The sequence below is a fragment of the Balaenoptera physalus genome (genome assembly GCF_965194825.1).
Source record: "Balaenoptera physalus genome assembly, chromosome: 18".
Classification (NCBI taxonomy): domain Eukaryota; kingdom Metazoa; phylum Chordata; class Mammalia; order Artiodactyla; family Balaenopteridae; genus Balaenoptera; species Balaenoptera physalus.
This window is the reverse complement of record NC_138899.1, coordinates 13425434-13452759: the sequence shown is the minus strand read 5'-3', so window position 1 is coordinate 13452759 and position 27326 is coordinate 13425434. Positions and strand designations below refer to the sequence as shown.

Sequence of the window (27326 nt, the reverse complement as noted above, 5' to 3'; positions counted from 1 at the left end):
AAACCCAGTGGCTTCCCATTGCTCTTCAAATCAACCAGACTTCATGCCATGGCTTACGAGCCTCTGTGATGTGGCTACTTCCTCTTTCTTTTCTGCCCCTCGCAACACTCCAGCCCCGTCGGCATCTTTGTTGTTCCCAGAATGCACCAGCCCTTTCTTACCTCTGCTCCCTTAGCCTTGCTCTTCCCTGCAGCAGCAACGCCTCTTTTCCTAGCCCTTTCCGTGGGCAGTTCATTGTCATCCTTCAGATCTCAAATGTCCCCTCAGTCCCTCCTTCATTCTGCTGTAGCTCATCACCCTGTTTATTTTCTGGGTAGCACTCACCACAGTCTATAATCATCTTGAATTACCTATTCTAGTGTTTTTCTGTTTACTGTTTGTTTCCCCCACAAGACTGTAAGTTCCTTGATATCCAAACCTCTGTTTTATTTATCCTTCAATTCCAAGAACCTAACACATACCTGGCATACAGTAGGTGCTCAGTATATATATGGATAAAGTTTGGGGGCCAGAATTTAAATTCAGATTTACCCCTAAAGCATGTGTTTCTTCCATTAGACTGTAAGGATCTCCAGTTGGTGGGTACGTAGATAAATAGAGAGTTACACACAGAGGCAAAACACACAATAAAACACACACACTTCCATGAAAACGTTACAAACAGGAGCATTTGACATATGATCAAAAGAGACTTCTAATTTTTTTATTTTTTAAATTTACATACAGTAAAATTAACTTTTTTTAGATGTGCAATTCTGTGAGTTTTAGCACATGGGTAGATTCTTGAAACAATCTCTACAGCTAGGGCACAGAATGAAAATATCCTCATGGTGCTCTTTTTCAGTGAAATCCTCCCCTACTTCAACCACTGATAACTACTCATCTGTTCTCCATCACTAGAGTTTTGTCTTTTCAGGATGTCACAAATGGAATCATACAATGTGTAACCTTTTAAGATGGGCTTTTATTCACTTAGCATAACTCCACAGAGAGCCATCCAATTTGTTGTATGTATTGATTGTTTGTTCTGTGTTGTTAATGAGTAATATTCCATTGTATGACCGTGACACAGTTTATCTCTTCACCTGTTGATGACACTTGGGTTGTTTCCGATTTTTTGACAGTTGTAGATTGAGCAGCTATAAACATGGTACGCAGTCTTCTGTGTGAAGATAAGTTTTTATTTCTCTGGCATAAATACCCAGCAGTAGGATGGCTAGGTCAGGTCATTCTTACCACAGGAGTGGAAAATGCATGTTTAGCTTAAGAAACTGCCAAAGTGTTTCCCAGAGTGGCTGTACCAGTTTTCATTTTCACCATCAGTGTATGAGAATTACAGTGGTTCCTCATTCTTAAAGCTCTTGGCTTTATCATTTATGCATCAATGTATGTACATACATATTTATTTATACTAATTTATTTTAGCCATTCTACCAGGTGTGTAGTGGTATTGCATTTGGTTTTTTTTTTTTTAATAAATTTATTTATTTATTTATTTTTGGTTGTTGTGTTGGGTCTTCGTTTCTGTGCGAGGGCTTTCTCCAGTTGTGGTGAGCGGGGGCCACTCTTCATCGCGGTGCGCGGGCCTCTCACTATCGCGGCTTCTCTTGTTGCGGAGCCCAGGCTCCAGACGTGCAGGCTTAGTAGTTGTGGCTCACGGGCCTAGTTGCTCCGCGGCATGTGGGATCTTCCCAGACCAGGGCTCTAACCCGTGTCCCCTGCATTGGCAGGCAGATTCTCAACCACTGCGACACCAGGGAAGCCCTGCATTTGGTTTTAATTTGCATTTCCTCAATGGGTAATAATGTTGGGAATCTTTTCATATGCTTATTTTCATCTGTATATCTTCTTCACAGAAATGCCTGTTCAAATACTTTTGCCCATTTTAAAAATTGAGTTCTGTGTCTTATTATTGCATTGTAAGAGTTCTTTATATATTTTGTAATCAAGTTCTTTTTATGGCATGTAATTTGCAAATATTTTCTCCCAGATCGTAGCTTGTCCATTCTTTCTCTTGGTAGTGTTGTTTCCGCTGTCAAAATTTTTTCAGTTTTGATGATGTCCAATTTATCCAATTTTCTCTTATGGATCATGCTTTTGGTATTTTATCTGAGAACTCTTTACCTAACCCAACATCAGAAAGGTTTTCACCTATGTTTTCTCCTATAAATTTCTAGCTTTACATTTATGTTTAGGTTGATGATCCATTTTTAATTTTTGTATAGGGAGTCAGGTGGAGGTCAAGTTTCTTTTTTTGCCTATAGGTATCCAATTGCTCCAGCACCATTTGCTGAAAACACTTTTCTTCCTCCTTTGAAACGCTTTTGTAGCTTTGTCAAAATTCAGTTTAGTATACTTGTATGGGTCTATTTCTGGGCTCTTTTCTGTTCCATTGATCTATATGTCTGTCCCTTTGCCAAAATTACACAGTTTTGATTAATATAGCTTTATAATGTCTTAAAATCAAATAGTGTGATCCCTCCAACATTAATCTTCTTTTTCCAAATTGTTTTGGTTATACTATTTTACCTTTCCATTTAAATTTTAGAATCAGCCTGCTTATATCTGTAAGACATCCTCCTGGGATTTTGATTGGAATTGCATTAAATGCATAGATCAATTTGAGGAGAATTTGTATCTTAACTATATTGAGTTATCTAATCTGTGAACATGGTATGTCAGGTCAATTATTAGTTCTTTGATTTCTTTCATCAGCCTTTTGTAGTTTTCACATGTAGTTTTGCTGCTCTTTTTGGAGTGTTCTTTAAATGTCACTTAGATCCATTGGTTGATGATATTGTTCATTTCTATTCAAAAGAGTTTAATTGTGGATTGTCCATTTTTCCTTTCAGCTCTATCAGTTTTTTTGCTTCATGATTTTTGAAGTTCTATTCTTGGGTGCATACACCCTTAAGACTGTTATATACTTTTGATGAATTGATCCGTATATCATTTTGTAATTCCTTCTTTATCCCTGGTAATATTTAAAGAAGGTCGTTTTAGACAGCATATAATTCAGTCTTTTGTTTTTGGCCATTCTGATAATCTTTCACTTTTAATTGCTGCATGAACTGTTTACATTTGATGTAATTATTGATATGCTCAGATTTAGGTCTGCCGTTTTTATGATTTGCTTTGGTTCGTTTGTTCCCTTGGTTTTACATTCTTCTCTTTCCCCATAGTCTTGCCTTCTTCTAGATTGTTTGAATTTTTTATTATTCCATTTTAGTTTATCTATTGAATTTTTTAATATTTCTATTTGCATTAATGCTTAGTGCTTGGCTAGAGATTACAATGTACATACTTCCCTTTTTGTAGTCTAGTTATAACTAATATTTTATCACTTCTAGTGGAATGTGGAAACTTTACCGCTAAAGAAGTCCTTTGGTCCTTCTCCCTTTATGTTATCATCATCATTCATTGCATTGTAGTCATAATCTCTATACCTTGAAGCCCCAGTCCAGACAACATTATAATTTTTGCCTTCAACCATCATTCATATTTAAAGACTAATATGAGGAAAAATAGTCTACCATATCAACCAAATATCTACCATTTCTGTTTTTCTTCATTCCTGAAGTTCCACGTTTCCCACCGATATCATTTCTCTTTCTTTTGAAGAACTTTTGTCTTTTAGAGCAGGTCTGCTGCTGCTGATGGAGTCTCTTCGTTTTCCTTCTGAGAATGTCTTCATTTCCCCTTTATTCCTGAAGCATAATTTTGCTGGGTATAGAATTCTAAGTTGACAGTTCTTTTCTTTAAATATTAAATAAAAAATACACTGCCCCCTGGCCTCCTTGGTTTCTGATGAGAAACTCATAGCCATTTGAATCATTCTTCCTCTGTATATAGTACAACACTTTTCCCTGGTTGCTTTGCCTTTAGTTTTCAGCAGTTTGATTATGATGTGTCTGGGTATGGACTTCTTTGAGTTTATCGTGTTTGGGATTTATGAGCTTCTTAAATCTGTAAGTTTATTTTCTACCAAATTTAGGATGTGTCAGAATCTCTTGAGAACATAATAAAACACACATTCCTGGGTCCCAGGCATTGAGGTTTGTATAATATGGCTCGATAGCTGTCTCCACAGGTGGTTCTGGTGCCCCACCTTGATTCGGAGTGACTTTGGCTATCTCATGAATTAATTCCCTCACAAAATTCTGATAAATGATTATCTAACTTCCCCTTGAATGTACCATTTCCTCCCCTTAAACACATTTCCGTAATTTTACAAAAGAACATATACATTTTGATTACCTGAATTGTTATTGTTGTTCATGAAAGAGTGTTTTTAAAGGTCTTTTCCTCCCTGCTATCCCCACTGATATTAGATGCAGTTCTGAAGAAGCTTCTTCATTTAGCTCCTAGTAACTGTTTCTAGTACCAGGTCCTCAAGTTTTGCAGTGTGAAATAGATTCTTTTTACATTGGAAGATGACTTCCTCAGGCAGCAGTCCATTTCTTCAAGTTATTGACCTTGTTGAACCTCTATTTCATGAGGAAGCTTCTCCTTGCTGTGCTGATTTTCACCATCCTCTAACTTCTGACCTTTGGTCTTTTGGCATCTTGCATGCTAACATTCCATTCTTTATTATCAATAATAAACATTTAACAAGCACCTAGTAGGTATGGAGTGAATCATGACAAGTATAAGTTATGTACTCACCATCTGCCAGAGCAGATATTATTTGTTGATTATCCCTTGTCTTCTTGAGCCCAAATGCAACTTCAGAATCCTTCTCAACACAGGGGGTCCAGGCAGCCATAGCAAGCCATCAGACTTGATGCATGCAGTGAAATTTAGTTGCCATAACTATGCCAGGCTATAAAAGGCAATAATGTGTGTAATCTGGGAAAATAACAAGATAACTTTTAAATTAAGGATGACTTCCCGTAGGTTTTTGTTGAGGGTTTGCCTGTCTACTTCTCATCAACAAAATAGTTTTATAGACAAAATAATATGGTTATTATTTCTCTATGTATATATTTTTATATATAAATAGTATACATGTATATACTTCACCATGTATATGGTAACATATATATTGCATTTATATATGTACATGTATATATATACAGATATTTTATATACATATATACATGTGAATATATAATATATTAATATTATTATATATTACATAATATATTATGCTATATATTATATACACATTACCCTGCGTCTAAAGTGAAAAATGGATTGCCATTCCACTACAAGTTCAAGGAAGTAGAAAAATGCAAAATTATCTTTTGTGGGCAAGGAGCTTAGATACTCTGTTTTCAAAGCACTTAACTATCTCTGTGAAAAGAGTTTTCCCAGAGTTTCACAGCAAGATTCAAACTAATGTTCACTGATAGATTTACACACATGAGCTGTAGAATGGAAATACACTTTGATCCTGAATTTGTAACACAAACCATGGCTCAGATGGCTCCCTGAGAACTCACAGCCCTGGCCCATTTTGACATTCTGAGAGAAACTAAATTTTGACTTGGCCACTTGTGTTCCCCTCTGGTGTTCCATGGAACGTTTCCTACACCTGTCACCATCGTCTTCGCATTTTGTGTAGTTGTCCTGTGAAATTGTTGCTCTCTCCAGCCCCCTGGCTACCAATTTCGATGACAGTCTCTGAAATAGTCCCTTACTTGGCTGCAGGCATTAACTTAGAGGCCAGGATGTTGCCTTGGTCCGTATGAGCACAGACTGCCAGTTGGGAGGAAATTTTATAACCTGTGTTTTGGCCTGAACAGAGAGACCTCTGGTCCAAGTTCACTTTTTCCAGAAAGAAAGGGGACTGTTTACCTTGGGCATAAAATATTCCAGGTGCAGAAAGGCAGTTTTTCCTATTCGAGCTGGCACGGCTTTGTTTATCTGGAGAGATTTTACTCTGTGGCAGCTTGGCAACTTGAAAATTTTGATTCTCCATTATCATGTGTCTGGTAATGAGAAACTTGCTGGTGACATATGTTTATTAATCTTAGTTAAAAGACACCTGCCTAGATGGTTTATGGCTGGAAAACACTTGCAATCATCAATCCTTCTCTAATGATCAAGTATTCCTTCCCTCCTGGCACCACACCAGTTTACTGCGATGGTCAAGCGTCGCTTCTCTTCCGTCATGTGTGGTCCACGCCTTCCACATGAGAGGGATGGAGGGAAATAGAGCACATTGCTTAGTCCTGAGAAGTAAGTGAGTTTGTGCCTCGCCTGCCCTTTAGCTGAAAGGATTCATTTTACATTATTCTTTACCTTACAGTCTGAAAGTCGTGGTAATGAGGTGCCCTCCCTGTACCCACCCTCCAACAGGCTGTACTGAGAAGTACAGCTGCGCACGGCAGGGTTCTAATCACCACTTCTCGATGGATGGTGAGGACTGACAGGGCGTAGAAGTGGGGGCTGGTTTTTGATTGGGGAGGCTCTCCTCATCATTCCAGCATCTGTTATCATTGCTTCCCTGGAAACTCCTGGGTATTTGTTGCTTGCCACAGAAGCTAGGCTTCCATAAACAGAAACATTATTCTAGGGTGCAATTAGCCAAGGTATGAAATTGCTCCACGTGATGGTGAGCAAACATGGTAGTTGGGAGACAGACAGTAAGCAGCAATCACCTGTGAAATACAAAACAGCCCAGACGTTAGCGAAGGAGAGCTGGTGAGTTGTGAGCCTGCCAGTGGTAACATGGTATTTCCCTGCCTCCCATTATGTCAAAGGGGAATTCACTGGATTTTTACCTCATGCATCCTTCCGGCATGTGGGCATGAGAATTACAGTGTGTGCCTTGATAATTTAAACAACCATCATTAGACAATGCACATTTGATGACTAAATCTCTCGGACCGCAGAATCACAACCACACTCTGTCATCTTGGGATCTTACAGTCTGTTCCATACCATAGCAAGCAAAAATATATATAAATCTGCAGTCAATTCTCAGAAGGCCAGAGTGCTAGGAATTTATTTCCACTACAGTGCTCTGAGACTTCTATGCTAGTTTTAAGTAATCCCTGGAAAGGGAATAAGGATATTATTATGGTTCTAAGAATTACCTCCCACCTAAAATATTGTTTAAAGATAATAATGTATTTTAGTTTCTCATCATCACCCAAATATTTTCTTATTGATTGGTTACAATGACATGCTAAGAAAGAATGGAATTATTGAGAAAGATTTAGGTGTGCATTTAGCTGACTACTTTGGTTTCTACTGATTTTGCAATTATGACATCTTCCACTCAGACAAATGGCAATGATTTCCTTCTGAGGAGACCAGATGCTTCAGTGTCATCCTTTATGTGTCAATTTGCTTCTTTCCATCCCTGATGACAGATTAAACAGTAAAACTTTTGACACTCCCTTTCAATGTGAAAATGTATAGCCCCAAACTTATATAATTTGGTAATTGAGTTATTTGTACTTTGTGCAAAGTTCTCTGATAAATACTCCATGCATATTACAGATCCAGGAAATTGTGTAATAAAAGGTTGGACTTGATGCCAGAAATTTACAGTCTATAAAAAATAGACGTATTTTAACAATGAAGATCTTTCCAACATGTAGATTTCCTGAATATTTATGGCCAAGTTTCCGCAAAAAAATGTATTTAAGATATCACTACATAACTTCAGTGCTCTGAAAACAAAAATGAATCTTCTATTTGACAAATTACTTTGCCTGTGAAGAAGATATTTGACCAAGTGTGTATTTTTTTCTCACTTATTTTAGGGGTTTATTAAGTGGACATCTATTTTTGAATTCTGGTGTTGATTTCTGATAAGAACTTGAAAGGTGAAGAAAGGAAACAGGCTACATTGTGGCAGATTTTGGTCACTGTACCATCCTCTGAAAAAAATAAATGAGGATGAAGAGTGTTGTTTCAGCCCACAATTCTTGATTTGATGTATAAGGTCATCAGATGAAACATGAAGTAGAGATGGGCTTTCTAACCAGCTGTGTATTTTGGTTCCAGCTGACTGACAGTACAAAGAAAATGTGTCAGTCATGAATATTAAGTTTCTTTCTGGCATTTTTCTTTCAGATGAAAGCAACATGCACATTGTAGCAATGCTTCTTCCAGCTGATGAATTTTCTTATTTATATTTTTGGCAAAGCATATTGATTTTCATCTGTGATTTCCACCTTAGTACCCTACTGTGTGGTTTTAAAAAGTGTGCAGCTTAGTTTCTTTTAAAATAGCCTACCCTCCGAAAAAATCTATTTATAGCAAAGTCATTCCAGCCCAAGTCCTTTTATTATCTCTCAAACCCTTCACTCTTTTTCATCCTCTTTATTAGCTTTGGAAGTGAATATTATAAACCTACCTTTTTAACTAACTGATGACATTATTACCCAGTCTTGTCATCACAGTACCATGATGATATTAATAATCAATTTTAATATTAAAATCTGCTATTTTTAATGTCGTCTTTGTGCCAGGTACTTGAAATATGCTTGATATTCATTCTGACTCTTAAGTCTTCCACCAGCTCTGTAAGTAAAACATTGTTTCCCTCACATAGTTGAGAAGACTAAAGACAAAAGGGGTTAAGGAAATTCTCCAAGGCCACATAACTAACACGTGGCAGAAGCAGGATTTGAAGCTAGCCTCTTTGAATCCCAATCTCATTATCTTGACTGCTAAGCTATCAAAATTGTATAAACGATGATTCTGTTCCTCATTCATTAATATCTGCCTTACATTCTTCAAACAAAAATGCAACGAACTTATGGTTACCTGGGGGAAGAGTGGGGGGGAAGGATAGTTAGGGAGTTTGGGATTGACAGGTACGCACTGCTATATTTAAGATGGATAACCAACAAGAACCTACTGTATAGCACAGGGAACTCTGCTCAATATTATGTAACAACCTAAATGGGAAAAGAATCTGAAAAAGAATAGATACATGTATATGTATAACTGAATCACTTTGCTGTACACCTGAAACTAACACAACATCAGTAATCAACTATACTCCAATATAAAATAAAAAGTTTTTAAAAATGCGATAGAAATGTAAGTATAAAAAATCTTTTTAAAGATTATGCTCTTACTCATTCAAGTTTCTGACTTTTTTGCAAATTATTTTCAGCTTGGCCCCCAGACAACCCAAAGAGAATCATATCTAAAGGGAAGGGTTTTATGTTGGGAGACCAGTTTTCATTGAAAAGCTCTTTTCCTAACTCTTATCCCCATAGCAACAAACATCTGATTGAATTCTCCTTTGCAATCTCCACCAAATGGCAAGGAGCTGCACATCCTAGAGGGGCTGTCGTTTGCTGGAGATGAGGCATAGTAATCCAGCCCAGTGGCGCTCACTCTACACGTCCATTTGTGGTCTTCACTTCCTGATACATCTGTTGACAGCTTTGAGATGGTGCAAAGGAAAAAGCAACACAAACCCAAATTACCATCATTATGATCCTTGATGTCACCATTAGTATTGATGGAAGATCTATTTCCAATCTGTCTGTTACCTTTCAAAAGTATCAAGATTCACATATTTTAAACAGCAGTCACCACATCTAATTCATCTGACATTTATTCCGCCTTTAGTTTGTCTAAGTCAATCACTGAAAATGAAACCTTGCCTTTTGATTTGTTGCTGGCCCTTATTTGAATGGGAAAAGGGAAACTTCACATTTGGAACGTCTCAAGCCTCATCGTATTTTCCTTTTCCACATGACAGCAATAAACAGATCTTGGCAAAACCTCAGACGCAAAAGAAATTTTTAAAATGAACCATACTGTCATTTCTTTTGAATGATATGGCAATAAACCAATAATTCAAAGGATCACTGAACATCTAGACTTCTAAAACAGGAGAGCAGCTCAGACAGTTGGTATAAGAAAGCACCATTCAACTTAATGAATTTTCAAAGGGTAACTTTTTAAAGAAAACTCATATTTGGGGAGTGTCAGTGATGATTGGCTGAGAGAAAGTTTAATAGAGTGAAAAGACATGAGCTTTGGAGATGGAGAGACCATCTCAGACACATAATTATGAGGTCTTGGATACATTACTTACATTCACCAAGCTTTGGTCTCATTTTTTTTTTAAGATTTACTTATTATTCATTTATTTTGTTTATTTTTGGCCATGCCGGGTCTTAGTTGCGGCACGCAGGATCTTCGTTGAGGCATGCGGGCTCTTCGTTGTGGTGCGCGGGCTTCTCTCTAGTTGTGGCGTGCGGGTTTTCTCTCTCCAGGGCGTGTGAGCTCTGTAGTTGTGGCACGTGGGCTTAGTTGCCCCGTAGCATGTGGGATCTTAGTTCCGTGACCAGGGATCGAACCCCCCTCCCTTGCATTGGAAGGTGGATTCTTTACCACTGGACCACCAGGGGGGAATTTCCCCTGGTCTCCTTATTCATGAGAGAGAAGTAATAATTGACAGCTTGCCTGATTATGGTAAGGAATAGGACTAAAGTATATCAGAATACAAAGAAATGCTCTGTCATACATTAGTTGCTCAAGAAACTGGCTGTTGACCATTTTTGTCTCACTGATATTTCCTGATGGGTCATGGCATTATTACTTGTCTGTCTATGAGGAGATCTGAGTGGATGACCATTTCTTCATCAGGGGACCACTGGGCAGGCAATAATGCAGTGAACACTGTCTGTTAACTTTCTGCACGTACGGACGTGTTCTTATGAGTCTGAAGACCCCGAAGACAACTTGCCAGACACGAAGCCATGCAGCTCCGTAGGCTGGGGACACGTGCAACCTTCCACAGCCCTCCTGCTTTTAAAAAACTCCATTTATGAGAGGGAGAGAGTTGGCCCTCCAAGGGAAGATATTCAGAGCATGAGATCCAGTCGGATGAGCCTTTTAATTATATTTATTGACCCTTTAACTGGAAGTCACCCAGTACCCAGGCCTGGATGCACAAGGGAGATTTGAAGCTCCACTTTTAATGGGAGCGAAATGCTGCAGGGGAGAGCAGAGAGCGCAGATGTTTGGCCAGGCTACGCGGTCCCAGGCTGCACTGACATAGGCGCCATCTGATCGCAACGCTGTCCCGGAAAATGGGGTCCAGCTCAGAGTTCTGATCTAAGCACCTCATCGCAGAACTGGCAAGCTACAATCCCCTGGAGTGATCCAGCTGGGATGGGAACAAAGGCCGAGGGAATAAACAATCTGGTTGATTGAGTTTGAGTGATAGAATTGCAGCAAGGGGCCAATAAAAGGTGCAATAAGAAGGATGTTTAAAAATTCTAATAACCTTGAAGAGATAGTGGAGTTGGACCTCTGAAAATAATGACGGAAAAAAAGCTATGAAATCATAGCATATAAGCCAGGAATCTAAGAGAGTGGTTATGGGAAACAGATAAAAAGGTTTTTTTTAAAAATTTCTGTTTCTATGACTTCAGTTTTTATAACTACCTTTAAGAGGGATCCTATAGTCAGTATGCACTTTGTAAGAAATGACCTGTCATGTGTGACCTTGAGGAAGTCACTTAATCTCTCTAAATCTCAGTGTCTTCATTTATTTTTTTAACTTATTTTATTGATGTACAGTTGATTTACAACTTTGTGTTAATACCTGCTGTACAGCAAAGTGATTCAGTTATACATATATAAACATTCTTTTTCATATTCTTTTCCATTATGGTTTATCATAGGATATTCAGTGTCTTCATTTATGACATGAGGATAATAATGCCTACCTTGTGGAGTTAAGGTGAGGCTAAGAGATTATACATATATATACATGTATCTATATCTGTCTGTCTGTCTATCTATCTATCTATCTATCTATCTATCTATCTATCTATCTATCCTATGTATTAGTTTGCTAGGGCTGCTATAACAAAATACCGCAGACTGGGTGGCTTAAACAACAGAAATTTATTTTCTCACAGTTGTGGAGGCTGGAAGTTCAAGGTCAAGGTGTCTGCAGAATGGCTTTCCTCTGAGGCCTCTCTCCTTGGCTTGCAGATGACCACCTTCTCACTGTGTCTTCACATGGCTTTTTCTCTGTGTGTGTGCACTCCTGGCATGTCTCTGCGTGTCCAATTTTCTCTTCTTATGAGAACACCAGTCAGAATGGACAGATTGGATTAAGGTCCACCCTAACAGCCTTATCTTAACTTAATCACCTCCGTAAAGGCCTTATGTCCAAATACAGTCACATTCTGAGACACTGGGCATTAGGTTGTTAACAAATGAATTTGCGGGGGACAGGGTTCAGTCCATAACAGTATATATAGAGAGAGCAGAGTTTAGAATTACTGCATCATAGTAGGTGCTCAATAAGTAATAATCCCTATTACTATTAGGGACATTCTTCATATTATTTTCATATAATTTTATTTTCATATCAAATCCATCAGAGACAAATTATTATCATAATAATTTTCTATGTAGTTAGAGAAACTGAAGTGCAAAGAAGGTAAAATACTGACCCAATATTATTCAATGTGTGTTAGATTTAACGCTGGGAGTGCACCTCATTTCTTCTGACCCCAAAGTGTTTTCTTTCTACTACATTGTGCTGCCACCAAGTAGTTGGACAACAGTCAGAGAAATAGTTTTCCTGCTAAATTCATGACTACCCTGTCCCAAATCATTTGTACTGTACCTACTCCAAAGAAGCTCTTCATCCAAGCAGCTCAGCGTCTGAACCATTAGAGTGGTCTCCAGTTAGAGGCAAATTCTGCTCTTCTTTCTCAGAATTCTGAATTTTAACCCAAGGTCAAAACTTTGAAATCCAGAACAAGGTAAATGTGTAACACTTTTCTGTTTCTGGGAAGTCCTTTATCTTTTGACTTTTATATCATGTTGTCCATTGTCTAAGATAGAAGCCAACAGATGGAAATCTTCCCCAATCCACCAAAGAACCTGCATCCATCTGCACACATCATACCTCCTACCTCATTGTAACGTATAAAGTTTCCCAGCTCCTACTTAAGGCCAGATTTTTCATCATTATCTTCCCTCGAGAACTTTATTCTTGTGATCATCCCTCTTCTCTTGGCTCCGTCAGTTTCTCCCCCTTTAGTGCATCATTGCGTCAGCATACAGGCATGTCCTAGCATCTCTCACCCTAAAAGAAAGAAAGGAAACACACCTTTGGTGGCCTGCAGTTACTGCCCTATTTCTTTTTATCCTGCCCTAATAGGATACAAAAGGTGTGAATGGTCATTGGCTCCAAACTCCCAACCCTCATTGACTCCTCAATCCACTCCACTCATCTTTTCATCATCTTCCTCCTTGGAAATCCCTGTGTTCCCTTCTGTATTCTTACTGTACTCGGTGTCTTAGCCGCATTCCACCCTGTTGTCCACTCCATCTTTTAGGAACACTGTCTTCTCTTGGCTTCTGCATCAGTATATTCAATTTTTTTTGCCCTACTTATATCACTGGCTACTCCATCTCAGCCTCATTGTGTGATCCTTCTCTGACAATCTCAAAGCCCTAAAACACTGAGTACCTCTCAGATCCCAGGTTCCTAAGGGATCCTCCGCTCAGAGTCTAGGTTCCTAAGAGATCAGAAAAAAATACAAATATTTTTGTACTTCATCTTGCATGAGGTGTCAAAAAAAATTAGGCTTTAAGTCCTATACTCAGATGCTGTCGGATAATCCCATATGCCTTTCTAGTTTTATTTAATCCTGCTGCTTGAATGGTGTTTATTTTCTTACTTGATATGTTTCCTATTTGAAAACAGCTGTCAGAGTTGCCTTTAGAGTGTATGTGTGTTTGTATGTTGGTTGTTATTTCTTGAGTACGCTTTGCCTGCCTTTTCTTTCATAATCTTTCCAAGTGCTGTACGACATAGTGGTCATTGTTCCTTCATGGACAGAAGCTTGAGGTGCAGAGAGTTGAAGTGACTTATCCAAGTGCATGCAGTCACTGGCGGAGTTAGGAGCCATCCCTGTGTCTGACTCTATTGCTGCTACTCTCAATACATGTACAAGGTTACATTCAGCGTTTCTAGAGCAAACAGGAATTTGGGGTCAGGAGGTGGCAATTTCTTTTGGATTTGTAGAGTGCCTTTGGCTGTAAGCTGCAGAGAAAGGTGAACTAGAATAAATAATGGAACTTATCATCTCAATGCACTTATTACTTACGTCACAGTAAGATCAGAAGCTCAAAAGGAGCCTCCAAGCTCCTTCCGGCTCTCTGTTTTGCTGTTCTCTGTGTTGGTTTCGTCTAAAGGCTGTTTTTTTCTTATAACTGCAAGATGGCTGAAGTAGTTACAGAATCACACCAACATACAACACCATCCAGCAGTAGAAAAGGAGATAATTTTTACCTATGAAATTTGTTATGAAGGAAAACTTTCAGAAGCTCTCCAGTATACATCTTCTCACATCTTGTTGACAAAACTGGCTACATGTCTACCTATAAACTGCCCACCCTTGTAGCAGTGGAACCATCACTAATGCCTTAGACTTATCTAAATCTACCTGATTCATGGGTAAGGGGATTGGATTGCAAACCAGAAGATCAGAGCTTGGGCATCATGAAAGAGGGAAGATGGCTATTGCACAGACAACCTACTGCATCTCTCAAGGAGTGTTTCAGGCACAGTATCTGTGACTGCACATTTGTGTTTGTGTATGTTCCATTTTGAAGCCTTTTTCCCTTTGAACAAAACTTCACTTTGATAAGAAGAAATTTTCAGCTGTTCTTTGTACATACTTTTGTTCCAAACGTCTAATGAGCTACTTTTTTGGCAAGAGCCTTAAATAAAACATGCTTCCCATGGTACCAGGAATGCTTAATTATCCATCATTTGGTCTGTGACTGTTATGTGTAGGACTTCCAATTTTTCAAAATGTACTGGTATGCAAAAGGATTGATCGCATTCCCAAATCATCCAGAGGCTCATGCAATTTTCAAGTTTTCTCCTTAGAAACAAGTCACCTGAGCTATATAATCTCTGGTCATAACTAACCATTTGAACGTCTTCCAGTGACTTTCCCTTGTTAATAGTATCTGTGACTCAGATGCCCTGTGCTGGTCTCACCTCATTCTTATTTAGAGAATATTCACATTTTCAAATACTTTCCCCATGCTCTTTTCTTTGGCTCTAAAGTAAACCATATTTTCAAGTGGCATGATAAAGCCTCCCTATAAAGTACCTCGCCATTCTGCGTATCCAGTTATGCCGCAGACCAAACCTTGCCTCACTTGACACATCACTACATAATGTCTCTCTCACTCAACAGCATAGAAGCTGACAATTATTCTACTACCCTGATGCTTCATTTTACTTTAGGAGAGGCATTCTCACATCAACAGGATTTTTATATGATGGATTCCAATCTCTTTGCAGCCACTCTGGGTTATATACCCATGGGATATAATTAATGGCGTTGTCCCCTCCCTCCCCCAGTAGAGACTGGACGAGAGTTTGTGGTGTGTCACGATCACCCAGCCTCTTTCAAATCCTCTTAACATCTCCCCCCATACTTGTTAATCCTTGAGAATTTAATAAAGTGCAAAATAACAATACTTCTCGTCTTTGCAGAGTTGACAATTAACTAATTAGCCCATTAACTCATTGAGCCAGATTTGTCCCAGTAAGTTAAGGGCTTTGGGAGGTACATTAATCCTTTAAGGCCACTAGAGCAACATTTGCAGTTAATGGGCCCATAGCCCTAACTCACTACCAGGCAGGGACTGGGGTATTGTTAGGAAATAGAAGTCATTAATCCTCACTGTGTCCGGAGGGGCAGGTGAGAATGACTTTGCACAAATTGATGAGAAAATGTGTTTTGTTTGGTTTTTCTCTCTTAAGACCAAAAAGAGACTCTGAGTTAAAACCAAGATTGGAACTCAGTATTTTCTGGCATACAGCCTATATTCAAATTTGAACTCTTGCCAGAATTTGTTTATTTGTTTACGGTTGAGAGCGGATAGACAAGAAGTTTTGTGTGTGTTGGTAGGCGGAGTGTAATTCTAGTATCTGGAGCCTTTGACAACAGGAGTGGGAAATTGTGATTTTGTTTCTAGCCTATAATCTGCTTAAATAAACACTTCCAGGTCATGTGGGACACAACCCTAAATGGCTTTGTGGGGGGCAGAACGTACCCAAAAAAAAAAAAGGTATTTTAACAAGATTCCTGCTCTGCAGAACCTACAGACTGTGGGAGTGAAGTGGGCCCCGCCTTCAAAAAGCTGCAGCTTATCTGAAGGAAACACATCTAGGACCATCTCTCCCTCTGACTCTGCAGGAGACTGGACATGCTTACTGGCAAATCCTGTGAACCTGGGATTATAAACTTGAAGACCAAGATGTGCGCTTATAAACTTGAAGGCTGGGCAGTGGAACCATTACTTGCATCAGCGTTCCACGTGGGGTTTCTGGTTCTCTGTGCCGAGGCAAATACTTTGGAGTCAAGCTACCAAATCCACATGGAGAAGATACAAGCATAAAGGCCAGAGATGGGAGTGATAGTGGTGGAGGGAGGACAGATACGCAGCTGAAGTGGTCAGAACAAAGTCAATCTCTGTAGAGAAACTTAGGGCAGGTGGCAGCCCCCAGTGTCCTTTATGCGGCTTCCAAGGCCACATGGTATCAAGAGGGAAGTGGGCAATGCTTTTAGTATTGAAAGGTAGAGCTTGGGGATTACAAATGTATTCATAAACTTATGTTCATCACATGCACATAGCCATAAATCCTCAAGGGCTCTGTGTCTGGCTGGATTCATGTTAATAATATTAAAATCCCTGCTTATATCAGTTCGCTAGTTGATATTTAGGTTACCTAGGCAGTACACAACACTCCAGGAATCCTTTCTTCCTTTCCAGCCATTGTGATCCGTTCTCTCAGGGTCCTTCTCTATGCAGTTTCTGCACCAAATAAGAGGGAAAGCTTTCATTTCAACAATAAGTAGCCTGGAATGTGGCAAAACCCACATCAAACTCTTTGAAGCGATTGCGTAGAAGTTCAGCCGTAGGGAAACTTGTGTCCTTCTAGCCAAAAAAGGCCTAAAGCTGAGATTTGGAACACAGGAATTCTTCCTGCTTTGCTACTTTGAATCAAGTCATTTCACCTCTCTGTGGTACATCGTTGCCCTTTGAAAACCACTATGTGTACGTCTGTGTGTACTAATAACTCACTTTGTTCCACAAAGATTGTAAACCAGCATCTAAGCGTATGAGCAAAAAGGCACTTAGAAATATGTAAATGAAAAAGTAGTTCAAGAGAAAAGTAGGACCGGAAGAATGAAGTTCAGGTTATTTTGTCCATGAAGGAAATTTCACTTGGTTGAGGTGGTCAGGGGCATGCCTTGGTGCTTTCCAATCATAGATGCCGAGAAAGTAGCGTGATGGTGATGGTGACCAGGATGATGAAGACGATACTTAGTAATTGCTTACCACGCCCCCAGTACTGGGCTAAGTAAGCATTTTGTTGGTGTTACCCCATTTTATCTTGTCCCAAACTCTCTGAGGTAGATACTATTATTGTCCTCATCTTTCAGGTAAGGAAACCAAGACTTGATGATATGATAAAAATAAACAGATTTTCCAAAGGAAGTGGAGTATGGAACTTGAGTCACCAACAAGAGGTCACAATGAACAATAGTGACCAGTTTCCTCAAATATATTCTCCTGGTGAATCTAAATGAGTTCGATAGCATTAGAAAAGCTATAAAGTTGCTACAGTGCTACAGTTATCCAAGTGAAGTTTGCTGAAGAAGTTCTATAAGGAAACTATACACCTTTGTTCCAGGTACGCAGGGCTCTAATGCTTTCGTCTAGCCCAAGGATATATTTTAGGGTACCTAGAAGCATGAATAGTTCTAGCGTCAAAGCAATGTTCCACAAATTCTATTTCAAGCTTTTTAAAATATGCTCCCTGACAAGCACCTGGAATAGTAGGTATCTATAACACTTGTTAAACCCCACCCGTAGCTAGAGGTGGGATTGATTCCATCTTATAAATGTGGTAGAGACCAACACAGACACATAGGCAAATAGGTCACTGTAAATTCCCCCAGAGAATATCCGTGGGTGGAACCAGAACGTACCTCATTAAACAATTTTGAAATTTTTCCAAGTCCCAGAATAATGAATAATCAAAGTTAAATCAATTCGTGTATTCATGCACTCATAGAAATTTTATTGAGACGTGCAGGTATTAGAAGCATCATGGAAACAAAATGATCCAGCCTTTCTCATCACTGGGCATACAGTCTACTAACAGATACTGATAACTAAATAAATGATTAAAATAAAGCCCAGTAGAACCGTGATCAGATAGATTTGTGGTGCACAAACTGGGAGCATCCTTAACAGGTGTTTGCTTTATTGTGGGAGCAGGTGAGAGAAGACTTTCCTGAGGAAATGGCATTTCAGCTGAAATTGAAGAGAATATTAGGATTTAGTCAGCTTATGGGCACACAATCTCAGTTTAGGAGAAAACATATTAAAGTAAATATTATGAAATCTTTACCAAAAAACTAATCAGTGCCAGTAAAGCACCCACTGCAACCTTCAGTCTTCCTGGTTATCAGACTGTGAAGTGTAGTCTTAATTGAGTGGGTTGATGTACACATAGGATAAGATAACTATGAATCAGGTTAATGTTGACTATTTAATTGCAGGTGAGATTCATATATTCTTAGATTTGGACAGATTCGAGAATGTCCACACTTCTTCTAAGCTGATATTTGCCAAACCTGTATCTTCACCCGATACAATTGCCTATTAGATCCCCTCTTACATGGACTTCCCTGCAGAAGGAATGTCATAAAGTTGAAGAGCAAGGGTTCTGGATCAGAATATCTCGGTTCAAAGTCTACCTCTGCTCCTAATTAGCTTCCCTAATTCTCTGGCAGATCTAGAGGGCAGAAGTCTGAAATCAGTATCCCTGGGCCAAAATCAAGGTGCTGGCAGGGCCTTGCTCCTTCTAGAGGCTCTAGGGGAGAATCTGTCCCTTGCCTCTTCCAGCTTCTGGTGGCTGCCAGCACTCCTTGACTTGTGGCCACTCCACACTGCACAGAAATGTTCTGCTTCCTTTGAAACTCTGAGCTCTTCATGTGTGTGAACCTGTCTTCTCTGCCCTGACCACTCAGTTTCGCCCATAGTAGATATGAAACCAGTGTTTGGGGGATTATCCCTGGTCATGGGCTGTATCACTTAATGTTATACTCCCAGGTACCTTGGTTAGAAAATGCTTTCTACAATTGTTTTCATGTAGCTATTTTATAAATCAGAGCTTCCCACATTGTATAATCTAAAACGTTGTTGCCCTCAGCTTTCTGTGGAGCCGGATAGGGTCTGGATTGCACTGGGGTCGGCTCTGAGCAGCCTCATGCGTTTATCCCAGAGGGCTGTATGAGAATGCTCATTTTCTACATGTGCCGTTACATGAAGGAAGTTGGGAACGGTGTTCTCACTAAAGAAAATTTAGTTCTATCTTTTTTTTTTTAACATCTTTATTGGAGTATAATTGCTTTACAATGGTGTGTTCGTTTCTGCTGTATAACAAAGTGAATCAGTTATACATATACATATGTCCCCATATCCCCTCCCTCTTGCGTCTCCCTCCCACCCTCCCTATCCCACCCCTCTAGGTGGTCACAAAGCACCGAGCTGATCTGGTTCTATCTTTTATAAATATCTTTTTATCTTCCCTGAATTCCAGTGTAGATTGAAGTATAGTCTTTCTTACGTGGGAAAATGAACACAGTGTCTGGGCAGAGGAAGACATAAGCTTAGGCTCAGCTTCTACTAACTTACTGTGCTGTTGTCAGGCAACCTAAGACTCGGTTTCCCCACTGTGAAACGAGAACAGCAGCTCTCCCTACCCCTAAAGGATCATTTATGTGGAAACACTTTCTGCACTCTCATGTCTGATACAAGGGTTTATCATAGTCTTTTGTTTTTTCTTATTGTTGTTGATTTACAATGTTGTGTTAGTTTCAGGTATACAGCAAAGTGAATCAGATATATATATATATATAGATCTATCTATCTATATGGGAAGTTTTATATATATATGTTGTGTGTATATATATATATACACACACACACACACACACAGGATATATATATTCTATTTCAGATTCTTTTTCATTATAGGTTATTATAGGCTATTGAATATAGTTTCCTGTGCTATACAGTAGGTCCTTATTGTTTATCTGTTTTATATATAGTAGTGTGATGATTGTAGTTTTTTGATTTGAGATCAGGAATGCCAATCCGGTTCATGGGGTCTAATTAACCCCACATAACTGCACTGGAAATTTGCCATTTTGGTTTGTTTACTACTGTTCTTATCTCTCCCAAGATGGCAGAGAGGCAGGGCCCCATCTTGCATAATTGAGCATCTATGGTACAGACATGTACAAAGCCTCCACCAGGCTTATACCAGCCCCTCAGTTCTTGAGGAAGTGGCTCACAGGTTCAAGGTGAGTGGAAGATGGACAGAGGGTTACAGCAGAGTGTCAAGTCCAGCAGTAGTGGAGCCAGGGGCCAGTGGGAAGGGCACCAGGGCGGGCTTCCTCAACAGACTTCCTGCTGTGGAACTGCCGCTGGGCCTTGCTGCTCTTAAATCCTGCTTTTCCTTTCTGAACCGATTCTTTAACCGGTTCATCAACTCTACAAGCTCTCCTTTACCACCCCCCCAAAAATTCCTTTTCTGCCTAAGTTAGCTAAGTTGGCTTCTCTCGATTGCCATCAAGAACTAAGCTCGAAAATTTTATTTTGTATCAGAATACTATCCTGCATTATTTGCAAGACTTCCCTAAACCTCAATCAATTTCTTCATCTGTAAAATGAGGATAGTTTCTCATAGGGTCATTTTGAACACAGAATGAATTATTCAATGAGATATTTATTGGGTGATTATTATTTGTCAGGCACTATCCTATGTGTTTGGGATACAATGTAAAACATCAAAAAATACTTAGTAAGTGTTTGATAAAATATAAGTGCTTGATAAAACAACTAAGGAAATAGTATTTGAAATGATTATCATAAAAATTAAGCTGGTTAAACAAGGAGTTCAAAGCTCTAATGTATAGTGGTACAAAATCAAAGTGCAGTGTGATAGATGCTGTATTTTCAGTGAAATTTGGAAAGGTAATCAATGCCTCAATATGCTACTAAACATCTATTATGTGCTCTTAACTGTGGTAGATCAGGTGAATGATTTCCAAAATGACAGAGTTTCTGGTCTCAGGGGAGATAAGACGTGTACGTGAAATAATAACTTAAAATATGTTTAAATATGATAGTGCTAAATAAATGGAACAAAAAATAAAGTTTCTGAAAGTGAAGGGAAAAAAACACCACTGCCATCCACCTGGGCTCTGTGGGAAAAGCAACAGAGGAGAGATTTTTTACCTTAGCCTTTTGTACTGATAGAATTTGAACCAGTACTCTCATAAATGCTATATACCACTATTTTTTCCCATTTCAGCCACTGGTGGCATTGTACATCCTGACTCTATTGTAGTTGGGTGGGGCCCCATGGCTATTTCTGATGAATGAGTGGACAGTGAAAGTGACATGTGTCTCTTCCAGGTCAAAGCATTTATTGCCAGTCTGAGTCTTGCTGAGCTGTCTTCATTCTCTGATGTGGCAACCCGCGATGTCCAAAATGGCTGCTTCATCCCCTGGGTCTGTAGTGTGAAAGATGAGGCCAGCCCGTGCTAACTTACAACAGACGTGCGACCTAAGCAAAAAATAAGCCTTTGTCGTTTTGAGCCATTGAGAGTTAGGGGTTGTTTTGTTACTACAGATAACCCAGCCTATTCTTACTGATCCAGCACTTGTAGGAGAAAAGGCAAAAGAGAAAGCACAGATATGGGAATGTAGAATCTTAAGTAGGTTAACTCTGAAAAAACTTAATTTTGAAAAGAAGTGGATTCTAAAATAAAGAAAAGAGAGCCCAGATTGCAGAGAATTTTGCATGTCAGAGTAAGAAGCGGGGCCTTCTTTCAGGAGTCTATTACTGGTTTTGAATAGAGGCTAGATGTGAGAAGTTAATTTGATGGTTCATAGGAAGGCAGTGGTCCATGGGAATTAAAGAAGGGAGCCCAGTCTGACTACTGCAGGGTGCAGATGAGATGTGAGAAGATAAAAGTTTTCCTAAATTGGTGGCATTACTCTCCTTCAAGTCACAAAAAAGAACAAAACAAAATACATGCTAGGGCTTCTCTGGTGGCGCAGTGGTTAAGAATCCACCTGCCGATGCAGGGGACACGGGTTCGAGCCCTGGTCCGGGAAGATCCCACATGCTGCAGAGCAACTAAGCCCGTGCACCACAACTATTGAGCCTGCGCTCTAGAGCCCGTGAGCCACAACTGCTGAGCCCACGTGCCACAACTACTGAGCCCACGTGCCACAACTACTGAGCCTGCGTGCCACAACTACTGAAGCCCGTGCGCCTAGAGCCTGAGCTCCTCAACAAGAGAAGCCACCGCAATGAGAAGCCCGCACACCGCAAATATGAGTAGCCCCAGCTTGCCACAACCAGAGAAAGCCAGTGTTCAGCAACGAAGACCCAAAGCAGACAAAAATAAAATAAATAAAACTTTTTAAAAAAATACTTAAAAAAACAAAATACATGCTAATATGGGGAGAATTTATAGATTCACCTCTAACCATTTGAGCTATTGGCTTAATATTTTAGACTCAAGGAAAGAGCTCTTGGACCTCTGATTCTGCGTTCATCACATTTGAGTAATGCTTCTTTTTAGCCCTATAATAATGTCCTCTTTTTTTCTAAAGTTAAGTGTAGTAATAAAATTTTTATTGTAATCCAATGCTAACATGATTCTTTCTAAGAATTATGTTTGGTGGATTTAAGCAACCTCAGAAAAATATTCAGGCTAAGATTTTAGAAAGATATGTTTGGTGAAAAGAACACTGTTATAGATTAATGTTTTAGGAGGATTTCCTGAGAATATACCTTATTCTGTCTTGTCTTTTACTTTTAAACTTGAAACTAGTAGTTTTCAGCTTTTAATTACTTTAAGAATCACCTGCAGACACATTAAAAAATGCAGAATTCTCAGGCCCACCTCAGAAGGATTCTGATTTAGCGTAAATAGGGGAAGAAGGGTGTTGCAGACTAAATGCCTGAGTCCCACCAAATTCATTTGTTGAAATCCTAATCTTGAATGGGAATGGTATGGGTAGAGCCTTTGGGAGGTGAGGAGGTCCTGAGGGTGGAACACTCATGAATGGGATTAGTGCCTTCATGAGAGAGACCCCGGAGAGTTCTCTCACCCCTTCTACTATGTGATGACTCATCAGGAAGATGGCCCTCTGTGAACCAGGAAGTGGGTCCTCACCAGACACCAAAGCTGCCAGCGCCTTGATCTTGGACTTCCCAGCCTCCAAAACTGTGAGAAATAAATGCTTGTTGTTTAAGCCACCAAGTCTATGTTGTTTTTGTTGTTGTTGTTGTTTTTATAGCAGCCTTAATAGTCTAAGACAAGGGAGTTAGGAGCCTACATATTAAGAAATAGCTCAGGTCTTGTGTTCAGGGCATCTGCAGACCTCACTTGGAGGGACACAATATTGATCCAGGGCTTCTAGACTCTACCATGAGTTCTATGAAGGGAGGGCTGTGTTTTCATTATCTTGGTATCCCTGAACTTACTATAATTCCTAGCACATTCAGGGCAGAGCTATATAAGACTTACAGACACAGGCTTTGCCAGGTCAGATAGACCTGGATTTACATGCTGGCTGCAAGACTTATTAGCTCTGGGATAGGGGCTGTAACCTCTCTAGACCTGGCTTGGTCCTCTGAATGTTGAATACAATGACACCTGCCTCCCTAAGGATTACGGAGCTTCAATGAGGCTATTTTTCCACAGAGTTTGGCGCAGTGCCTGGGGCAAGGGGTTTGGAGTGAGATCTTGGTACTGTGATGATGCTATTATGACCAGCATACAAAACTGCTACCATTGGGGTTCCTGACCAAGGAAGAACTGCCAAATAGAATCAAAGTTCCTCTTCATCCAGGGCTGAGACTGCATCCAGTACACCACAAGGCTGAAATCAGGCAAAGGCTATTTCGGAGAAAGTGATATAGACCTGGATGACCCAGTGAGGCATCCTGACTCCCTAACACGAGAAAAGCAAGTACAAGGTGGTCTTACCATGGAGGCTTACTGTGACAGTTTGGTAGCCTTTCCTATCAAAAAAATGTAGCTCCGTCACATTCTGGACTCTATCCAATATTATTAGAAATCCCTTCTTCTTCCTTCCGTGAGGAAGGGAGACAAAGAGGTAAAGAGAGAAGGAGGAAACAGACCAATCTCCTCCCCTCACCAGGCACAATGGAAGGACCCCTCCCCATAAAAGGTATTTGTTTGGGTTGTTATCATTTATTATTATTATTGTCATAAAACTTTGTGAATGATGAGAGTAGCTGATCTTTATTTAGTGCTTACTGTGTGGTCGACCGCGCTGAGATTTCTTCCTATTGTGTCTCACCGAATCCACACAGGAAGCCCTGTGAGGTTGGTACTATTTTTATCACCATTTGGACACAAGGAAAGTAACACTTGGAGAGGTTAAATAATTTGTTCAAGTAAGTGGTGTCAAAACTTGGATTCTGTCTAATGAGCAAATGTAGGACAATGTTAAACATGCATTAGTAATTAAATTGAAATAGAAGGAAAACTTGAGTATCCCTGAATTTGAGGAATTTGCTCCCAACTTAAAGCTTGGGTGTATGTCATGGGGTGAGAGAATCTGCTTTGCCTTTGTCTAACGAAAAACGGTCCATGAGACGCAAAACAAAACAACAACAAAAAATAGAGCTGAAGAGCTTAGTTAATTTTTCTATGACTTGTGTTACTCAAAAAGAAGAAATTACAATTCAAGTTCTCCTGTGGCTTAATTATAGGCCTCTGTGCTGTGCACAGTACACTAAGTACTAATAATAGGGACCATCCAGAACCAAATTCTCTAGAGACCTCCCAACTCCCTTGGGTCTGTTTAGGACAAGTGATAAGAAAACAATGTTCTATATGAAGGAACAGCAGACTCCTAGACAGTGTAAATCTTTTTTCTTGTTAATGAAGTAAAGTGAACATTTTTACTCGTGAAAGACCAACAGCAGAAATGAAAAGCCATTTTTGTTACTGACTCCGTGCTGCAAAGGAAATATCCATTCAGTGTGTGAGCTAGGAAGTTATAAGGCCTCATCAGGAGACGTGCCCTGCGCTGCTTTGGCACAGAGACCCAGAAGAAATGGTCCTATTTTTAAAGGGCTTTTCTACTTCTGATATAATTTGGGCCCTTTTCCTAAATCATCTTTGAATCAGAATAGCAATTCTTTTTCTTGCACTTGGTTGGAGTGTTAAAGAATCTTTGGAAAATGTTCAATAAATGTCTTGAGCTCTATGTAAATAGGAAAAATGAAGTTATTTGTAAAAAGGATATCAAAGAAAAGCTTAATATTATTCAACTTCTTCTATATTAGGAAGCAAATACATTTATTACAGTGTATAAAAAAGGTGGAATTACTTCATGGAATAGAACATACACCGGCTGCAACATAGTAGGTTTCTAAGTATCTGTTGAATGAATTAATGAATAAAAAATATGACTAGGAGACCTCATTAAAAACAAATTAGAAAGTTGAATACATATAATGAATAACATTTGTACCTACCTTTGTAATTTAGTCTTTCACCATCAAAAGAAAGCCTTGTTTAAAATACAAACAATATTGAGGCTTGAAATTCAAGATGGAGGTATGAAAGAACCAGGAATATCTGGGTCTCAAGGCCAAGTCACAGCTAAGCTAACAAATTCAGTTTTTATTAGATCAGAAAGAACATGTTTAGAACAGACTTAGGTAATGGAGAAGTTGTGGCCAGAGAGTGCATGTACCTGCTGGGGTGAGGCTGGGGTCGACCAGATGGACTGGGGTCTTAGGGTTGGAATCAGGGCCTGGGGGACAGGCAAGGGCGCACATATCCTTCTCCAAATTTTCTATGCCCTGTGAGGGAGGACTTCATTCCTTTTCAAGGTCACCTTTGGCGGACAGTCTGAATTCAGTGGCATCCCAGCTCTGGCCCAGATCAAAAATTCTTTTCTTTGATTGCCCCAATCTACCACCCACGCAAGATGTTAGTATAGCAGAATTTACTGATGGTTTGGGGTAGCAAAGAGGACTTGCAAGACAGAATCACACACAAATAAATTTAAAAGTTAATATTAGTCATCTCTTTTGCAAATCTTTCAAGCACTGTGCCACCAGAAGCTTCCTGCTGGCTAATATTTCCCCACGTGCCTCCACCTTGATGCGTGACCTATCACTGTCTTTCTCTTTCTTGAAACTTCTTTTTTCTTCCTACTTCCCCTTACTCCAAATTCAAGTTAGCTTCTTCTAGAAAGTGTCCGAGTCTTCACTTTATCTGGCCCCAGCCCCTCCATGCTGAGCACAGAGCTTCTGCTATATAAAAATACATGCCAATGCAGGTAAGTTGCTCAGCAAATTCAGTTCTCCTCCTGAAAAGAATTCTGAAGTTGACCCTTAAGATAACCTTTCGACATTGTTTTCCCTCCTCGCGGGCACATGAAGACAATGAAGATCTACACCGAAGGGCGGTTTTCCTGCTAACAATTGTTAGCTTGCTAACCTTTCCATTTCATTCTTTAAGCTTTGAGATACTGCTTACTCCAACTATTAGCTGAAGCTCTGATCATTATAAAGTTGTCAACCAATCATGGTGTCTTTTCTCCTTCTGAATATGAGGACTTACCTTTGTATTTAAAAATGAACACACACACACACACACACACACCCGGAAGATATTGGTGTTGGACACTGGAGACATATCTTTGATATCTGACTTAGGGTTTGCTGGAAGGTTCCATGTTGTCAGTGACTCCTGCAGATTTGAGCCTGAAGGAATCTGATATAGGGTTATCAGCTTCTTAGGATTCAGGTGATAGCGGGACCTGATTCCTTCTGTCCCTCTTCTCTGATCTCAGTACCTGTGAAATCAGCTCTGCCAGCTCTTCTATCTTATTTCTAGTCTGTCAGAGCAGCTATATATAAATTCCTTGCTCCTGAGGCTAGTTGGGCCTCAAGATAAACTTTGCAATTTACTTCCAGGAAGATTGAAGCATAAGTGCAGGTTTACCTGCCCTGCAGCCATTCTAGGATCTGATAAAAAGAAATAAAAGCAAAAATAAGTGTTAAAAATACAGAAGTGTAAAAAAGTGTTAAAAATAAAGAAGAGGGGTATGGTATGAACTCTACATTCAGCATTAGGAGAGTCTGTCCCATGTCTTGTAATTTGGGCTGAATGCAAGGGTAGTAAAAGGCATCAACCTGCAACCTTCCATCTTGAGAAGGACCTACTCCATCTAGACTCTGTCATGGATATTGCCAC

The 27326-nt window shown here is 39.6% G+C and overlaps 1 protein-coding gene across 2 annotated transcripts in view; it reads left to right on the top strand.

Annotated features, from left to right (window-relative positions):
- The window catches only part of HS6ST3 (heparan sulfate 6-O-sulfotransferase 3), an 89750-nt gene that overhangs the window by 37669 nt on the left and 24755 nt on the right, over positions 1-27326 (top strand). Inside the window, exon 1 of one of the 2 annotated variants that reach the window (XM_082434723.1) lies at positions 1773-24276. The exons of the other annotated variant lie outside the window; for it this stretch is intronic. The gene's annotated coding sequence lies outside the window, so the exon portion shown is untranslated. Of the gene's footprint in view, positions 1-1772; positions 24277-27326 lie in introns of those variants that run through there. 2 annotated transcript variants of the gene reach the window in all.